Source organism: Dipodomys spectabilis, unplaced genomic scaffold (assembly GCF_019054845.1).
Source record: "Dipodomys spectabilis isolate Male_0828 unplaced genomic scaffold, ASM1905484v1 ptg000339l, whole genome shotgun sequence".
NCBI classification, from domain to species: domain Eukaryota; kingdom Metazoa; phylum Chordata; class Mammalia; order Rodentia; family Heteromyidae; genus Dipodomys; species Dipodomys spectabilis.
Window position 1 is genome coordinate 270,823 of NW_024871016.1, and position 17,717 is coordinate 288,539.

General features: G+C 35.0%; 2 pseudogenes; one reads left to right on the forward strand and one right to left on the reverse strand.

The window, feature by feature from the left end:
- Positions 1-950: 950 nt before the first annotated feature.
- LOC122095169 lies at positions 951-1,667 on the forward strand (annotated as a pseudogene).
- A 678-nt stretch (positions 1,668-2,345) lies between these two features.
- Positions 2,346-2,444, reverse strand: LOC122095175 (annotated as a pseudogene).
- Between the last annotated feature and the right edge of the window lie 15,273 nt (positions 2,445-17,717).

Genomic DNA, 17,717 nt, shown 5'->3' on the forward strand with positions numbered 1-17,717 from the left:
TTTCCTCTATACTTATCTATTTCACATCCTTAGATCGTAATCTAAAATTGAGTATAGAAGCAAGATGTACAGTGATGAAATTGTCCTGTCAAAACATCAAGTTAGTAATTTAAATTTCTTCTTCTGACCATACACAAAAAATTCCATGATTTAGTATAAGAGAACTCATTATTGGACATATGAGCTTGAAGAGCTTTCTAATAGATTCATTATTTATTGTTATCCAACATTAGAAAAAATGTATAATGCAGTAATAAAATAGAAGTCCTTTGCATGACTATTAAAGACACTTGTTTTCATCTATAAAAGTAGGCCTGTCTATTGTCTTTAAGTGGTTTCTATGATTGAAGGTGTTTAATAAGAAGTCAAAATGTATTAGTAGTCCTTTGCTATCAATTAAATCTCACTTTTTCTTCTTGGAGAATATAATGATCAAAGCAATAGTTGAGAATCTGCAAGGAATATTTCAGAATCATGCTTCCAGTGCAAGTGGATCACCAGTAAGTAATCCTCGATACCATTTTCCACAAAGATTTGTCACAGATATAATTGGCTTGCCTTCTCTTGCTGAATGGACCTATTCCTTCATTCTACAGGAAAAGTGTGATTCAACTGATTCCATTCAGATCTCTTCCTACAATTATCAAGGATTTAGATTCTTGTCTACAATTTGGTCAAAGCTACGTCTCTTTATGTAGACTGCTATAAATGTATTTACTAATTTCAAATAAATACATAAATTCTATTTCCATCTTTTTTCAAAACTTAAAATTCTGTGTGCTCTATAAATTGATCAGAGGCATGCATTTTTCTCATTCCTAGAATAAACTGCACATGAACACACCACTGGTCCATATTTTCAGTCTGAATCTTTGAATACGGAGGGACATCTTTCCTCTGCTCTCCATCAATTCCCTAATCTACAGTTAGAATAATTTCGAATAGTAAAAATGGAAAAAGAGAAAATAAATCATAGTGAAAAAACAGATGCAGAAAATTCACCGGATTTTGCTGAACAGTTCAACTAACATGAACACATCATTCCCAATGGCACTCAAAGTCTCTGGTTAGGCAATTGTCATGAAGATGAGGAACACGATGAAAAAGTGAGGAATGGTATCAATTGCAAGAAAAAAATGGAGAAGGATCCAAGCAAATTTCTTCTTTGGACTGCTGAAAATAATCTGTTTACTACTACAGTAGTGCAGGGACTACTTTCCAAAAAGGCCACTCATGTGAATACTAGGTATGAAGATGAGTAGAACCATCTTCATCAGGAAACCTATAGGGTATACTTAGACATTTGCCATGAGTTGGTGGCTCAATCGGCAGATATTCTTGCAATAACTGTAGATGGCTAGACACCCTTGCACAGTGCTTTTACGTGGAATAATACCAGAGTGGCTGTTTTATTACTTCATCATGATCCAAATACCAATTCCCAAACTAAAGGACTCTTGACCCCCTTGCATATTGCTGCTTGGAACAGAGATAGCAAAAACACGTTGGATCTTCATCTGTTGAAGCATTATGTCAAATCAGGTCTGAAGAATAAGTTGGAAGAAACTGCATTTGATATTGCCAAACGGATAAGTATATATCACTATCTCTTTGAAGTTTTGGAAGGCTGTACAAATTGCTCTTCTAAGTCACCATGGTTTGGTTAAGTTTTTTAAATTTCATAAATTCCATTCCATTGTTTGTGTCCATGCAAAATATTTTCACAATCCAAATAACAACAATACCTTACTGTAACAATTCATGGATTCCATGGAATTCTTCCAAGTGAATTGCCTGACTTTGATGTCAAAATGTATTCAAAAGAGATTTGTATACATCTATAATGGTGTCTGGAGAGTTTGTGCTTTTTTTAATCAGAAAGAATTTTAACTTATCTGTTGAAATGAGTAGTATAGAAACTGAACATATTTCTGGTGTTTGTCTGAAAAATTATATTTTAAAGTATTCTATATTCTATGTTTGTATAATATCCATAATCTATTTTATTCTGTCCTAGATATAATACTTTGAATTCTACATTGTTTTATAATATATAGGCTCATTAATAAATGTGTCCTTTCAGATTGCATTCCATATAGAAACAGTGTAAGATTCCTTTTTTCCTAGGTCCTTATAGTATATTTCTTCGGGATAAAATGACAATGTTGTCTAATTTCAAAAGTTTTTTTTAAAGATTATGCTATGTAAAGACTTCACTAATTTGAAGATTTAATACAGTGATGTGAAAATAACTTTTAATTATATGAATTACATGTATTATTACACTTGTAATTTTGTAATCAACTTTTTAAAAACTGTTTTTCATTTCTTGCATCTGAAGAATGAAAAATATGGAATATTTCACAAATTTTCATATCATCCTGTGCAATTGCCATGTTAATCTCTGTATTGTTGCAATTGGGGTATACGTGCTGCTGAAGCATATAGTGTCCCCTAAATTGAAGTATGCAATTTAATGATGCAATCTTTATACAGGCTTATATCCTTGGGTGCCTATTTGTAACAAGGAAACCTTAATGTTCCTAACAATGATACTGATCTTATTTCCCTAAAATTCTGTGCATAATGGAAAAAATTATATTGTTCAGACGATTGCTCACATTTTCAATTATTTTGTCAATGACTATTTTAAGTCTTTTTCATTTTGAAGCATTCATAGCTAGGTCCAAAGGGAATGGCTTTTTGAAGTACTTATTTATCCAACTGAGTTAGCTTTGTAGAACTAATGGATTCAAAGTAGGCCTTGCTTAAGAGCTACTTCTAAACTTCTGCAGTTGAAATTTTCCCAAATGAGGTCTACCTTAACCTTTATCCTTCTTCCATGTAGGAACAGAACAACCAGAATATCTTATCCTAACAGCATGGATTGTCTTACTGGAACAAAACTAATCTTAGTTACAAGGGATCATATACAGATGAGCATTTCAGACAAAAGTGTTCAGTCTAGAAGGTATTTTATCAAAATATAATTGTTTATTATACCTATCATTTCAAAAGGAGCTAAAGCCAAGAAGGTGAAAAATTGTTCATATGCATGATTACCTAATTTCCTGGCCTATCTACCTTCCAACCAGGCAGGAACTTAAACCAAATATTTCTATAGATCCAGAAGTCCATATGTTTCTCTTTGTTATTAGGCCTTAAATTGGTAATGTCTCATCTTGCCTCCAGGTTGTAAATCTACAAATGGTAAAGCTTTAGGTCTAACTCTACCAAACACTGAGGTAGAGATAATGGAATAATACTTTAGAACAGAGCTGCCTTTTATGCCCAATCCACAACAGAGCAATGCAAAACATGTGCCATTTTATTATATTATATATAGTTATATATTTTATATTTATGTGCTGATTTCATGTTTCACGCAATGAAACTTACTATAATTAATTGATAATTTGACAAATAAATTGATATTTATTCCAATAAGTAGAATTGGAATATAAATAATTAAGTTTAGAATATATATTAGAATATAAAAAGTGTCAATGCAAATGTCTTCGGTATAAACTTGTGATACCTTCTAAGTGTTCGTGGTCTTCTAAATTCACATGGTAAAGAAACAATGTTGTTTTCCTCTAATCTATAGGAGGTTTTACTCTGCTGCTCTGTTTATTGTTTTAACTCGCTCACCCCAAACGGTTTTACTCCATATTTCTGAAGCATTCCTAAAGATTATATCCAAATTTAGATGATATGGTGTCTAAAAAATATTATTCTTCTTCAGGACCCATGGGTCCTAGGACCCAATGTCCCAGTTACATGTTATCATCAGATAACAGGGGCAAGACTTCTCAGCTAGGCCTATGCAACATGCCAGCAGAAAGTAATTGAAGATCCATCTCAATTTCTCTTTTCTTATATTTCAGGGCCCCAATTCCTTGAGATTCAAGAATTAGCAGCAAGTAATTGTGAAATGCAAGGTAACTTAAAATGAAGGATGAGTTCACAAAATCTGAGAGAAATTATTGTAATTCAAACTCAATTTACAAATGACGAGCCCATATGAGTGAAGAAGATCACAAAGTGTCAGAAGATTATTTTTAATACCCCTCCCCTAATGATGAATCTAAGATTTCAGTCCAGCATAAATGGGCCCAAAAATAGTTCCTGGAAGGATAGATCCATAAATGGTCTACTAAGGCCAGGAAAACTTGACTTAGAGGTCAAATGTAATGCAGAAAAACATTAATTGAGAAGATCCTTAGTGCTTCAAAGCACTGGTACTTTAGTACAACTTGATTCTGTGGTATAAAAATGTTGTCATTCTCAAACCAATCATAACCTACATTTAATCTCCTGAAAGTGTATTCCTTTTCAAATAAACTTTTTAAAATCACATTTGCCAAAATAACATTTGATAAGTAGATAATACTTAGTGACATTACAAGTTTTTCAAGTGTAGGGAGCAAGTTACAATAGAGTTGATTTATTTACCCAGCATTAATGCCAAACAGGTTCAATCATTCATTAAAGTGTAGAAATAGTAGCCCCCACCATTTGTGTTGTTCAGTAGGTGCATTCCAGAAATGTGTTAAATAGATCAGCCTGCCATGTTTCAAACCCCAAACCTCAGCTTATAAAGTAAATTTCATCACTTAATAAGAAACATTTTAAAAAGTCATGAATAGTTGCCTTATCATACATTGTTTTATGTTTTCCCTGTCTAACATAGAAAGAAATATGACTTTAATCTTGAATATGAGTGCTCAGCAGAGATGTGACAAACAAAATCTGTCTTCTATTTCTATCATATTCTTCTATAGTAGTAAATCTTAGTTTTTTTCTTTTTCCAAAACTTATAGGTAGTAGAAAGTATTATCCCATGTAAAATAAAATAATAATATACCATTGTACAAAGTCAATTATAAAAATTGGTAATTAGGAATATATTCCAAGCCATTTTTAAACTTTTTTGTTGAATAAAGATTAATCTTCCAAATGGATGAGAATATAATCATGTCTAGGTGCTTCAAGTCTGCAGTCTTGCAAATTGTTATTGCAAATGAATGAATTATGGAAATGTAAGCTGACATCAGTTCAAGTATATGCAGGATTGAAACTCCATGGAATGTATATAAATCTTTCAAAGTATTAACAGACAGATTAACAGAATGACTATCAGTAAGTTGAAACCAGAGGGGAATAATAGTAAAGACATAGAAAGAATAAAATATGGAACAAGGGGCAAATACAATATACACATGTGATAAAGGAAGTGGTAAATCGGAAGTAAATCTTGGAGAAGTGGTTGGTTGAGAATGACATGAGTCACTGTGATCCAGGAGCATTGGATAATTAGAGTGATATATTTAATTGTACCACAACCTTTTGAAATTCAGTTAAAAAACACAACAACAAATAAAAACACAAAAATCACAACCAAATAGGCATCTCTAGAGAGTATGAATATGACCTGTCTAAAATTTTAAGCAGTTAATGAAAGGCAGTCTTGGGAAAAACAAACAAAGCTGTTCAAAGAGAGCAGTTTGGGGTAGGGGAGGATTCTGAACAGATTTAAATAGATGGTCTAAGGTTATAACTCACCAACATCTGCTGCAAATATTATCTGTCTTCTGCGAGTTCTCTTTGTTGGAACTGGATACTTCAGTCCTGAGCCACAATTGATAGCTTGTGAAGATAGAATGGAAGAAAAAAGATCAAGAACTCATTACTCCATTGGAGAGAAAACAATCCTCTATCTTTGCTTTCATCTCTCTTCGCTACTTTTTCTTCATACTTTTAAGTAAATTCACTTTGAATTATATTTTTCTTCTTTGTTCTGGCAACATAATTGGTCAAAGTAATTCACTACATATTATTTCCCATTTTTCCTATCATACTATTATTGGCCAAGTGAATCCATTAAACTTTCCTCTTGCATTTGGTGGCCATGAAACAACATCTATTTTAATTAGGACAAATCTAAGGTATATTGTCTCCAGAAAACCAGTCCAAGAAGCTGTGATCACAAATATATGGCTATACTTTTTTCTTTTTTCTTTTATGTTGAAAGCCTACTTGTGTCTAAAGTGAGGAGAAAAATAAGTACTCCATTACTTTTTGGTTCATCCAATTCTATCCTCAAAGATAGATTTTGATAAAAAGTTGCTAAGAGGAAACCAAAAAATACACCGCTATTATCTTCTCTCTTAAGACTCTCCTTAGATGCCATATCAGGAACTGTGAAGTTATTCTTTGCAGAATTATTTCAATAGATTATTTTTTTCTTGGTGTTGCATTTGCTCAGCAAGATGTATGGAGAAGAATAGATTAAAATCAGCCATACCTTGGAAGACAGTGTCTGTTTCAAAAGGACCATGCTTCTGTGTCTTACTTCTATGTCTTCCTCTTAGCTCTTGCCTTATTTCCAATTAATCACAGCTTCTTGGCTTCAAGTCTGGTGAAGCTGAAGGACTATACAGCCCAGCCACTGCAACATCTTCATAGTTTCTCTTTTAAAACTCTTTTAAGTTGCATAATTTAGATGTGGAATTTATTTTCATGTTTCATTCAATAAGTTCTGCATTGTAGTGAGGTAAATCAGCTCTGAAAAATCACTTTAGGGAGCAAAAACATAAACACAATCTATATAAAAAGTTTTGGCCTCCCTCCACTGCTTAAGCCAATATGCTTAGCTAGGGTTTCTAAGAACACTATTTTCTAACTTTTTCCATTTGCTCAATTCTTTTCTGAACCCATAACTTTTTGGGTTATGTAATAACAGAAGTCTTCACTCTCTCATGTTAATAAGGATATTATGTTTTGTGAGCCACTTAGAAATGTGAAATCATTGGTTTGAAGTACCGAATCAGATTTCTATGTTTCACTGCTTCACGTGCAAAGACATTGTGGAAAGTATTACAAACAGAAAAGTGTGAAGCCAATACCTTCTTTCATTGTGGAGGGCACTTTCTCCTGAAATATTTTGACCCAAATTATCTTTTTTAGATAATTACTGTTTGATAGTTTGATAATTAAAGGTTAGTTCAAAAATTTTGATGTCTTTTTTTTTTAAAGAACTTTGAATTTAAATTCCACTACAACCTTGTTTCACACAGTGAGAGTATATTTCCTGGGTAAGGACAATTGTCAAGGAACCTACAGGATTTACAGCAAGTTTTCTGAGGTTTGTTTGTTTAGTGTTAAAAAGAGCCATCTTCATCCACATTGCTTCCTCTCTACTAAGTCTCCATAGATTTCTTTGCATGAAAGCCTACTTTCCTAGGCCATTTAAATTTTCTTAATGAGTTAAGTTTTTAAAAAGTTTGAACAATTAAAATTTACCTGTCATAACTTTAAAACTCTTTGAAATTCCTATATCAGAATCGCGAATTCGCCAATACTAATTCCACTTTTACCATCAAAAATTTAACATGTTTTCATGAAATAGTGTCCATGCAACTATTATTTTCCATTGGCTCTGTTATGTTATATATGACCATATAAGCTGATGCTGAGCAAAATGAACTCGAAGATACGGAAATATATTGTTTTATTTGTGGTGGTACTTTTAGATGTACTATGTGATTTCTATTTTCTTTGGGTTTTCCCCCTATGGTTTATATCTGCTGTATTTAATTTTTGTACCCTGTGTATCGTGTATACTTTTACCTTAATTAGGGAAGGGAAAAGGAACAACAAAATGGTGAGACAAAGGACAAAGGGCAAAAACAATGCAATAGCAATACTCACAATACAATATATTGGAAATGTACATTACAACTTCTGAGGGGTGAAGGGATGAAGGAAAACTATAAGAACAAGGAGGGAGAGGTAACAAGTTTGGAAAGTTATATATTCACTACCTTACAATTACTGTAACCACACTGTACATCAATTTGATAATAAAATTTTAAAAATAAGCTGCATAAAATATAATTTAACTGTATTGGTATAGTAAATATTATTCTTTATGTAGTAACTTTTTAAAAATTACACTATTTGGCATGTAATTTGAATTAATTATCCCTTCTTTATCAGAGGCTCAGCAACTTGAATGTTATCCAACTAGATAATATTTTCACAATACACTTGCCAATATTTTGAAAAAAGAATAAATTTAGTACTTTTTCTCATACTAAAATTGAAAACAGTTTAATTCTATGTAAACACATAAATTTTAAAAGTAAATAAGTTGTTAAGAGGACAGAATATAGGTTATTCAAAATTCCTATGACTAATAACTACTGATTTTTAAATTCTCAACATTCCATACCTGAGATATTCAAAACAGTACCTGTTTGTATGTTATGAAATTCTGCAATAAATAAAGTGTCCAATGGGGTATTACAGATTGAGAATTCAACAGAAAAATAGCCACATTCTATAGAGAATAATACTATGAAACATCTGTAATAATTAATTCTTAAAGAGTAAGCAATTATTTATCAGAGTAAGCTATTATTTCTATGACCATCAATCCCAAGATTTATGTCATAAAGTTATCCTGGACCAATAGTATCCAACTTGAAAAGTGCACTTTAAAATTCCTTAATTCACATCATGAATATCTTACCTCTATTGTGAAAAAAATACTACACCTCTCCTAATGTGATGCCCTCCTTGTTCTGGAAAGAACACCACAATAAACAGAGCTGCATCATTGTTCCCCCAGTGATATTCTTGTGTTCTCAACACATGCAAATATTATTTATATTTATACTTTTTAACTATCATAGATATGCAGGTTGCTAAGATCGGAAAATTTTGGTTCAAAACCCACCTAGGCAGGAAGGTTCCTTAGATTCTTATCTCCAATAAACTTTTCAGAAAAAGCCAGACAAAAGGGACAGTGAGGTTGAAGTGGTAGTGTACAAGCCTTGAGCATAAACAGGTTCAGAGACAGTGTCCAGGCCCAGAGTTCAAGCTCTAAGACAAGCCAATAAAACAAAAACAAAAATGAAAACCACACCCAAACCTAGCATTTTTCTCAATGTGTAAGGAGGAACGTAATTACTTACTTTTTCAAATTTTAGATGGAAATCGTGAGTCATTTTGAATCTAGGAATGTTCTGTAATGGAGAGAGCATTTAAAACACAACTGAGGATATATATGAGTTGCATTTCCATAGAAAACTTGACTTCTCTAAGCATAGTGACAAAATTATCCCAAACTTAAACTGTGTATTCCTTTCTTGTTGTTTGGTTTGTTTTATTGAGACAAAAGTATACTACCTTGTCCAGGGAAGGTATCGCTATGTAATTCCACTCTCTAATCTCCTGTTTTAGTCTGAGTGCTAGAATTCCAAGCTTGTATCACATTGCCCTGCCATAGTTTGTTGGTTTATTTAATCTAGAAACAGACTAGCAATTCTAAACTTCTCTTATGATCTTATCCACTAGACTGACTGCACAGACTCTTTATGTACTACTTTCAGAGATGTTCTTACATTTGACAAAGGATATGAACATTTTCAGATGTACCTGCCTGGGTCTCTGATTCATTCCTCCATGGATCTGATCCCATTAATAATGATTACTTGACTCTCTTACTATCTCTGGTCCCAACCTATGTAATATTCTCAACTTTTTTGAAGATAGTGCATTTGAGGGCTTTCTAATATTAAAAGTTATCACTTAATTCTAGTCTTACTCAGTACTTATTTTCTATTGTTTTCTAACTTTTCTACATATTGTGAGAATTGTTTCATTTTGTATTTTTGTGTGCACATATAAGTGCCTATGTGTGTCTGTGTATGTTTGTATGTATGTATGCAAAAGTCTCAAGCTCTTATTCAGCAATCTTGATCATGACTGATATGCCAGCTTTTGGCTGGTTAATTATAGATAGTGTCTCAAAGCCTGTTCTGCCCAGGTTGGATACAAACTGAACATCCCAGACTCCTTTACATCCTTAGGTTTTATTTTTCCAGGAGTATTAACTTTTAAACTACAAACATTTTTGTGAGTATAAAGTGTAAGCTGTAGCCCAGATTTCTAACTCAAGAATTCATATAAAGATAGATGAACATACACATTACATATGCTGAGTGTACACTGCTAGAAATGTGATCATAAGCCAAGTGGTGGTGAGATCTGAGGACAGGGGTTCAAAGCCATCCCGGGTAGGAAATTACTGGAGACAATTTTTTTTTTTACAATAATTACCATAAAAGTGGAAGTGGCACTGTGGCTCAAGTGGTAGAGCACTAGCCTTGAGCTGAATAGCAGAGGGACAGCGCCCAGTGCTAGAGTTCAAGTGCCATGACCAAAAACAGCAAAAAAATATATATGAGAAAAAGAAAGAAAAATTAATGTGATCTTAGCCACCAGGTTCATTGCTAATATGATCCCTGTTCTCTCAAGATGGACTCTTTCTTTCCAGTTAAGTCCATGATCGTATATCTGACTTGCATTGGAAACAGAATCATTCTTCCATTCTTTTTACAAAATTTTGGGATTAGCAAGCATAACTTAGAAAGGGAGTGGCCTCATTCTTCATGTTCCAGTTAGGAGTAATGCTTTCCCTATATCACTCCCATCACTCTACATGCTAGACTTGGCTTTAGTGTTTCAATGTTGTCATATTTGTAGTCTTCTATATTGTATTGAATCCTTACAGTTAAACACAGAAACTCTCTTTCTCCTATTATTGCTATTGTTTCTCTTATTCCTAACTCAGGTACACTTGGGAAATTAATGAACAGCACATACACTCACAATTAAAGATCTGAGAACCTTCTTCCCATTTAAAATTCACCATAATTTACAGAGTAATTAAGAAGTTTGAACAAAATATACTCAGGGATAACATATTTATTAGCCATTTAAATTTCACATTTTCTGTTTACTAAGTTGTCTCTGAAACATGTGTTACCAAGTGTCCAAAGGTGTCTTTTGCTATTTCAATGAAGCCAGAAAATATTCATTTTATCTGGAGCAGTAACCTAGATTGTTTCTGGAAGTAAGTGGAAGTACCTGTTACTGGATGTGGAAACTGATCCCAGGAGAGGAATTGAACATAGAGGAATGACAAAGTTCAAGTTAACTTTTGCTTTCCTTTTTACTGTACATGAAAAGAATCCAAGGCTTGAAGGAAACTCTGTCCCTGACTTTTTTGAGTGTGTTCTTTACTCATATAGAACTTGTTTGTAAACTTCTGGTTGAGAGTATTAAAAAAGGAAACAGTATGCCATTTGAAGGCAAGCATAGAAATAACTTTATTTTAAATGTGTTATACTGGAGTTCTGGAAAGATGGCGGAGGAGAAGCTGGAGGCTAAACAAGCTCTCGCATTGAAAGCAGTTTTAGAGTTCCAGTGAACAGTGCTAAGCCAGAGAATCACACCAAGTGTGCCTTCACAGGACAGAGAGTTAAGCCAGAGAGAGAAAATACAGGTAAGGAGACAGCCCAGAGCCCTTGCCAGCAGCTGCCGCCACGGCGGCAGGGCAAGACCGCAGGCGCCATACCTGAATCACAGAGAGTCTGTGATGAAGGAGCCAGACAAGGCCGGAGAGCAGATTCCACTCAACACCAGCAAGAACCGACAAGGAGCAGACATCTTCATCCTGCAGTTCACAGACCAGAGACAACCCAGGAACCAAGACTTGGTGTGAGTAGAAGCCTGACATCCTCACTCCTTCTCAGAAAGCAGAGGAGGGAAGGCCACCCCTCCCCCCAAGTAGCGAAGACCTCCATCTTGGATACCAACAAAGCCCTGCAGAGCTGCTAGCTCCAACTCAGGCCCTGGAATAAATCCTGAGTCATCTAGCAAGTCACAAGAGCCTTACCTGACCTGCCAGACTCAGTCAGCTCCACCCAGGGAAAAGTCACCCAGCTGGGGCGCCAGCTCCAGTAGTGGCTTTCTTCACCGGGTAATCAGAGCCAGAGGCTGCCCCTCCCTTTAGCAGCCTCAACAATCAACTGAAATTCAGTAAACAGAAACCCTGGGAGTGGCTCCGGGCTGGGCTCTGTGAGTTTCTCCCAAACCAGCCCCCGAGAAAAGCTACTGTTTGCTGAAAGGCCTCAACTCTACACAGATCCTAGCCTCATCACAGCATCTCCAAACTCAAGGAAAAAACCATCTCTTCCTATTGAACTAACCTGGGAGGAGGATCGCAGAGCATTTTTCTGCCTGTTCAAAGAAGCTGAGTTAAATAACCAACCAAGCCACAGGAAAACAAGCAGACCAGAGACTCCAATAAGAGGCTGGTTATGCACACAAGGGAGACACAAGATTTTTGCCAACCCTTCCAAAAAAAAATCAAAGAAATTTTTTTGTTGTTGTTGCTTTTATAAAAAAAATTTTTTTTTTTCTAAAATTTTTTTTAAATCTTTAATTAATACCTTTCTTGAAAAAAAATTGTGTTCTAGTAATTTTTTTCCTCTTAGAATTTTAATTTAGAGGTATAAGTGTGTGTGCATTTTTCTCCCTTTTTTGTTTTTGTTTTTTTTTTTGTTTTGTTTTGTTTTTTGGATAGCTCTATTGAACTTCTGATTTTTCTTTCTTTCTTATCCTTTTCACCATTTCTTCTCTTTCGTTCTTTATGTGACTTAATTACTGTTCTGCACATTCTCAGATAAACCCATAGTGGATTATTAGACCTTATCCTCTATTGTGTACATAATTAATCCACAAATTTATTACTCAATTCAAAACCTCTTAGACTTAAATTCCTTAATAGCAGTACAACCTCTTTATACCTATATAATATTTTAAGTATTTTTATTTTTAAGTTTTTCACATATCCTTTATATCCCTCCCCTTCTCTCATCTCTTCCTAAACCTAATAATTTCTGGTTTACCAAATTCTTCTTTGCTGTTCGTAGCCCATTAATATACAGTTGTTTGATGTTGAATAGATGTATCTGTTGAACTAGATTGTATCTGCAGACTACTGACTGTGCAAATACAGACTTTGGTTGATGCTGCCTTAAGATAGTTTTCTAGCACAAAACTGTTGTTAATTTCATCCTAAATGGGTAGAGTAAGCCGGAAAAACACAAGAAAAATTGCATGTCCAGGTATCTCAAGTCCCACTCATGATAACCAGGGGACAGAACAGAAAATGAATAATCAATAGGAGAGTTCCCAAATAGCACTACAAACACTGCTGGCAAACATGATAAATGAAAAGATTGAAAACATACAAAGGACTCTATGAGCATGATAGGGAGAGAGAGGAGGCAATCCAAAAGTTTATACAGGAATATCATAAGCGTGAAGAAGGTACTCAAAAACTGTTACAGGATTTGCGTGAGCAGCTTGAGAATACTCAAAGAGAAAGGCAGGAATGGCGTGAGCAGGCAGAGAACACTCAAAGAGAACTACAGAAATCGCACGAAAGGGAGGAAGCTAATCAAAGAGTAGTACAAGAATTGAGAGAGCAGGACGAGGATACACAGAGACTACTAAAGGCATTCATGGAATCCATTAAAAAAGAGCTGAAGGAAGTCAGGGAGACGACAAAGAGAATGCTGAATGGAACCCAACAGAAGGAATGGGAGTCCAAGGATACCATAACTAATCAACTAAGTGATTTGAGAATAAACACTGAACACCAAATTAAGGAAGTAAAGAAGTTCATTCAAGACTTCAACAAAGAATTTGAAGCCATCAAAACTGACCAACTGGAAGGAAAAGAAATAAAAAACAAAGTAGAAAATCTCGACAGCAGATTAGACCATGCAGAAGATCGAATCTCGGGGACTGAAGACAGCCTAGACCTTATAGAGAAAGAACATACAACCATCCAAGACAAATCCAAGAAATATGATAGATCTATCCAACACTTGGAAGACACCATCAGAAGGACTAATCTAAGGATAATGGGTGTAGAGGAGCACCTAGAAACAGAAGTTAATGGTCTAGGAAATTTGGTTAACAGGATCCTAGCAGAGAACTTCCCAAACATGCAAAAATATAGGCCTATTCAAATACAAGAAGCTTTTAGAACTCCAAATAGAACAGACCAGTACAGGACATCGCACTGTCACATTATAATCCACACAGGATCAACTGAGACCAAAGAAAACATCCTTAAAGCTGTCCAAGAGAAAAGATCAATCACCTATAAAGGGAAAAAAATTAGAATCACCTCAGATTTCTCAGCAGAGACAATCAAAGCAAGAAGAGCCTGGAATGATGTATGCCATGCCCTAAAATCAAACAACTATCAACCAAGAATACTGTACCCAGCTAAACTCTCCTTCATAACTGAATGACAAATAAAAACCTTCCATAGCAAAGAAAAATCGAAACAATATAACTCCACCAAACTAGCCCTACAAAAGATTCTTAAAGACGTCCTACACATAGAAAACCAACAAGATCACAATAAAGGCCAAGGAACTGCACCCAAACTGAGAATCCAAGAACCATAGGAAGAACCCAGTTTTTGCAGGCCCCACGAAGGTGGATAACATGGCAGGAACTCCCAAATACCTCTCAGTCCTATCTCTTAACATTAATGGACTTAACTGTCCAGTTAAGCGACATAGACTGTCTAGTTGGATTAAAAAACAAGATCCTTCTCTCTGCTGCCTTCAGGAGTTACATCTTGCCCGTAAAAACAAACACATTTTCAATGTTAAAGGCTGGAAAAATATCTACCAAGCAAATGGCCCCCCAAAACAGGCGGGAGTTGCAATGCTAATATCATAAAATAGACTTCAAATTAAAATTTGTGAGAAGACATAAAGAAGGTCGCTACATACTAATAAAGGGATCTCTCCTCCAGGAGGATATCACAATTCTAAATATCTATTGGCCAAACAACAGAGCACACAAATTTATCCAAGAAACACTACTTCCCCTCAAATCCCACATAGATACAAAGACATTAATTGTTGGGGATTTTAATACACCACTCTCCCCACTAGAAAGATCAACTCGGCAAAAACTCAACAGAGAAACCGCAGATCTAAACAACTGCATAGATCAACTAGATTTCACAGACATCTACAGAATATTTCACCCAAAGAATCAGAATACAGGTTTTTCTCAGCAGCACATGAAACATTTTCTAAAATACACCACATTTTAGGGCACAAAGCAAACTTGTCTAAATTCAGAAACATTGAAGTTATACCTTGCATTCTCTCTGATTACAAGGGAATAAATTAGAATTCAACACCATAAGTCACCGAAGAAAGTCCCTTAACACATGGTGGTTGAACAACACACTGCTGAAAACAAGTGGGTCAAGGAAGAGATTAGAAAGGAAATTCAAATGTTCATGCTATTCAACAAAAATGAGCACACAAATTACCAGCTCCTCTGAGACACAGGAAAGGCAGTACTCAGAGGCAAGTTTATAGCTCAGAGTTCCTACGTCAACAAATTGGAGAGATCTGAAACCAACAATTTAAGGAGACATCTGAACCTCCTTGAAAAAGAGCAGCAAGATAAACCCCAATCCGGTAGACGGAAAGAAATAATTAAAATTAAATCAGAATTAAATGAATTAGAATCCAAAAACTATAGAAAGAATCAACAAAACAAAGAGTTTTTTCTTCGAAAAAATTAACAAAATTGACAGACCCTTAGCAAATCTTATCAGAAAAAGAAGAGAACACACCCAAATAAATAAACTCAGAGAGGAGAATGGAAACATCAACACGGAAACAACCAAGATTCAGAACATTTTAAGGGAATTCTTCACAAAACTTTATGCTAATAAGTTTGAGAACATGGCAGAAACGGACCTTTTCCTAGCAAATATTGACATGCCAAACTAAATCAAGAGGAGTTAAACCATCTTTAACATGCGTATATCAAGCATTGAATTAGAAACAGCAATAAGAGTCCTCCCAGCTAAGAAAATTCCAGGAACAGATGGTTTTACAGCGGAATTCTACAAGGCCTTCATAGTAGAACTCACACCAATACTCCTTCAACTCTTCAATGAAATTGAAATTGAAAGTGCACTACCGAACACATTCTATGAAGCCATCATAACCCTCATCCCAAAACCAGGCAGGGACTCATCAAAGAAAGAGAACTATAGACCCATTTCTTTGATGAACATTGATGCAAAACTTCTCAACAAAATTTTGGCCAATCGACTTCAACAATTCATCCAAAAAATCATACACCATGATCAAACATGATTCATTTCAGGGATGCAAACCTGGTTCAATATACACAAATCAATTACTATTATTCATCACACCAACAGGACAAAAGATAAGAACCACATGGTTATCTCAATAGATGCAGAAAAAGCATTCGACAATATCCAACACCCTTTTATGATGAAGCTTTTGGAAAAATTAGGAATCCATGGAACATTTTTCAATGCAATAAAGGCTGTATATGACAAACTTACAGCCAGCATTATACTTAATGGTGAAAAATTAAGGCCATTTCCTCTTAACTCAGGAACAAGACAAGGATGTCCATTTTCTCCACTTCTCTTCAACCTAGTATTAGAATGCCCACTACAGCAATAAGACAAGATGCAGACATAAAGAGGATCCATATAGGGAAAGAAGAAATAAAACTCCCTCTTTGCAGATGACATGATCTTGTATTTACAGAATCCCATAGAATTCACTCCCAAATTACTCAAGCTGATTCAAAACTTTGGCAAAGTAGCAGGGTAGAAAATTAACCCTCAAAAATCAAAGTCTTTTCTGTATGCCAACTATGAGAAAAATGGGGCTGAAATTGGGATAACAACTCCATTTGTAATAGCCCCACCAAAAATCAAATACCTAGGAATTAACTTAACCAAAGAAGTGAAGGATCTCTATGATGAAAACTTTAAAAACTTGAAAAATGAAATCAAAGCAGAACTTAGAAAATGGCAAAACCTCCCATGCTCCTGGATTGGAAAGATTAACATCGTGAAAATGGCAATACTTCCCAAGGCTATCTACAAATTCAATGCGATACCTATCAAAATTCCATCCTCATTCTTCAAGGAAATAGAAGAGGCAATCCAAAAATTCATATGGAACAATAAAAGACCCCGAATAGCAAAAATGCTCCTCAACGGAAAAACGCTGCTGGAGGAATAACAATACCAAATTTCAAACTCTACTATAAAGCCATAGTAATCAAAAGAGCTTGGTACTAGCATAAGAACAGACCTCAGGACCAATGGAATAGAATTGACAACCCAGAAACGAACCTACAGACCTATAGCCATCTAATCTTTGATAAGGGAGCTAAAACAATAGAATGGAAGAAAGACAGCCTCTTCAGTAAATGGTGCTGGCAAAATTGGTTAACTACTTGTAGAAAACTAAAGCTAGACCCTTATATATCACCCTGCACCAGAATCAACTAAAAATGGATCAAAGACCTCGGAGTCAAAGCAGACACTCTGAAAACATTATACGATGGAATAGGAGAAACCCAAGTTCTCCTTGGCACAGGCCAAAATTTTCTTAATAGAGACCCAGAAACACAAAAATCAAAGAAAGATTGGACAAATGGAATTGCATGAAGTTGCAGAGCTTCTGCATGGCAAAGGACATAGCTAGCAAGATCAATAGACAGCCCACTGATTGGGAGAAGATCTTCACTAACCATACAACGGACAAGGGTCTCATAGCTAAAATACACTTGGAACTCAAAAAATTAAATCTCTCAACAACAAATACTCAAGAAACAACTGCCCAATAAATAAGTGGGCTGAAGACATGAAGAGAAACTTCTCTGAAGAAGAAAGAAGAATGGCCAATAGACACATGAAGAAATGCTCAAACTCCCTAGCCATAAAAGAAATGCAAATCAAAACAACATTGAGA